Source organism: Cetorhinus maximus, chromosome 1 (assembly GCF_964194155.1).
Source record: "Cetorhinus maximus chromosome 1, sCetMax3.hap1.1, whole genome shotgun sequence".
In the NCBI taxonomy this organism is placed as follows: Eukaryota; Metazoa; Chordata; class Chondrichthyes; order Lamniformes; family Cetorhinidae; genus Cetorhinus; species Cetorhinus maximus.
The window spans coordinates 148596604-148599499 of NC_135879.1; the positions used below are offsets into that span (position 1 = coordinate 148596604).

General features: G+C 42.9%; 1 non-coding gene across 1 annotated transcript; it reads right to left on the reverse strand.

Annotated features, from left to right (window-relative positions):
• Window positions 1–2240: 2240 nt before the first annotated feature.
• LOC144688998 (U1 spliceosomal RNA) lies at window positions 2241–2398 on the reverse strand. Its single transcript, XR_013578533.1, has one exon. It is a non-coding gene; the product is annotated as a U1 spliceosomal RNA (small nuclear RNA).
• Between the last annotated feature and the right edge of the window lie 498 nt (window positions 2399–2896).

A 2896-nucleotide genomic window follows, 5' to 3' on the forward strand; every position in this document is an offset into this window, starting at 1 on the left:
ACCGCACGTTTTAATACATCTGCATCTAATTATTAGCCCTGCTTGCCGGAATCATCCCCCATGTCAAATTTACCACCCACGTCGGTGGGAAAACGCGCCGGCCAAGAACACGTCTTGACAAGTGTGACATCCAGAAGTCAAGACTCTCCGTTTGGGCCTTGCTCACATCGCAGGCATCGGAGGAGCAGAAGATGCTGGAGTCCGATAGCAACCGGAGCCTGGAGGAACATATGCATCGTGTGCTGGGTGGATTTTTATGGACATGGCTCTGCTGTGAAGCAGCTCACGGAAGGTAGGAGGTCTCCATTGATGCCTGGGGTCTTCTTCAGGACATCAGGATCTTGGCCATGGTCTGCTACAGATGATTGTCGAGGGGTGGGGGAAAGGAAGGTCCAGCTGTGAATGGGAGAGGAAAGTGTACTAGGGGGTGGGGTGGGAGAGGAAGCACTAGGTTTGACTGGGAGAGGAAGGTGTACCGGGGGCGCAGCGGGAGGGGGGTGCGTGGGCAGGGTGAGGTTGCGGGGGGGGGGAACGAAGATGTCGGGGTGCCATGAGATTGGGAGGGGGGAGAGAGTACTGGAAGAGAAGGATGTAATGGGAAGAATGTGGCAACTGGAGAGGTAGGTCTAAGTCGGGGGGAAGGTGTAAGGGATGGTATTTGAAGGGGGGAAGGAGCTTGGAGGGGAGGGGAAGGAGCCCAGAGGGGGCAGCATGTTTCCTCCCTTTGGCAGCCAGCAGTTTCCTATCTCTTGAAGCGTGCTAGCTCTTTGTAGGGTTGACCTTTAAGTATGGTGCCCAGTTTATTGAAGTCATGAGGTGAGAGCTTGCCCCGGCAACGACCTGGTGTGCTTCCCGGGAATGAATTATTAATGAGATTGGATGCGTCGGGAGTGGGACGATACGACATGAAAAGTCACCATTGTAGCTGGCGAGTACAACATCCTTTTTCCCGCCTACTACTGCACTTAGTGAAAATCTGGGATGATTCCGCCCATTATATTAAAATTTAATAATTGAAACCTTTGTTGATTTTACTCACTCTCGCATCCATCTGGTAATTATAATATTATTACTCTTTTGAAAGTTACTGTTGAATCAACTTCCATTACCCCTTCAGGTAGTGCATTTCACATCACAACAACTAGCTGTGTAATTATTCCTCATCTCCTTTCTGGTTTTTTGCCAATTGTTTTAAATTTGTATCCTCTGTTTTCATTGGCAAAAAGGTTTGTAAACAATTTCTCTGTATTCACTCTATGAGTTTGAAAAGCTCTATTAAATCTCCCCTTAATCTGCTCTGCTCTAATGAGAACAATCCTAGCTTCCTTGAAAATTTTCCACCTCTTGTCTTAGTTTCAAATTATAGGCATATGCAAATCCAGCAACCAAGTTCATTATGGTTAAAGCTGAAGATTTAATTCAATGACACAATATTTAAAAAGACCCCATTTAAAGGCATTTGCCATTTTTCTTTGGGGGGGGCGGTGAAAAAAATGAATTCTTGAGAGGTTCATTGGTTTGTAACAAGTAATGTTACATCATTTCATCATGTTGTAGAGTTTTTGTAATGCAAGTGACATTTTCACAATAAATTATGCTGCTGCACTGATGAAATATTCATAAATGGAGCTATAAAACTCTGTCTGCAATTTTATCAGACAGATGATGGTCCTTTATGCTAAAGTTGTTTTGGTGGAAAATTGACATTTTTACATGGATTGTGCTCTGGTGTGAGATTAAATTACATTGTTGAGTTTTGCTGTGATGTAATGCAGTGCAGCAATAACATGAAGTGTAAATCAGCTGTCAAAGTGGTCGACAATACAATGTCTGACAAGCTGCTCTTTGCAATGGATAGTACAGTGATTGCTGAACACCTGCTTCTGGATTTCCAGTGTTCTCTCCAGCATCATTTTTATTTTGGCAATGGAGAAATATAAAAAAAAATGTTTGGCCTGGATTTTTCGGTATTAATGACAGCAAAACTGTTAGCTTTCACCATCATTACTCTACTGAAAATGACAGGAGTCCACACATGCACAGTGTAATGTGGAAATCCAAAAGTTGCTGTCAGTGATTTTTCATAGGTTGTGCTGTTGTAGACATTCCTCTCCCACCCACATACTGCAATCAAGTAGAAATCACTAAACGAGCAAGAACTTGCCATTTTTTATGCTATTAGTCTGACCTGAAATATGCTTGATAAGGTTAGACTTTTTTGTTTGGGGTTTTAATATTTTTTAGAATGCGAATGCAGTTTCCTACTACCACAAATTTTGCAGTCGTGTATCCTGCATTTGGGGACATCACAGGAGTCAGCACATCCGAAATGCAGTGGGCTAGCCTCATCCTGGGAGAACCACCTTCATGATCATGGTCTCTCCCCTAAGTTCATGATCATGGTCTCTCCCCTAAGTTCATAATTACTGCTGAACAGCCTCACTGGTCCTGAAAAGCTAGTTTTATATTTGTGCAATTTTGAATTTCACCCTATGATAAGAAATTGCAAATATTTTCAAAAAATTAAAAAGGTTTATTTATGATGCCTGGATTTTCCTGTCAGGATGAAGCAGTGGGAACACCACCACCTGTAGTTTCCCTTCCAAATCACTTATCATCCTGATTTGGAACTATATCACTCTTCCTTCATAGTTGCTGGGTTAAAATCCTGGAATTCCTTCCCTAACAGCACTGTGGGAGTACCTAGCTCATGGACTGCAGTGGTTCAAGAAGGTGGCTCACCATCACCTTCTCATGGGCAATTAGAGATGGGTAATGGACATTGGTCTTACCAGCAATGTCTATATCCCAAGGATGAATTTAAACAATGTATTACCTTCATTGGGAGTTTTATTTCATTATTTAGTGACACAGGTCTGCTTCTGGTGTGAAGTGC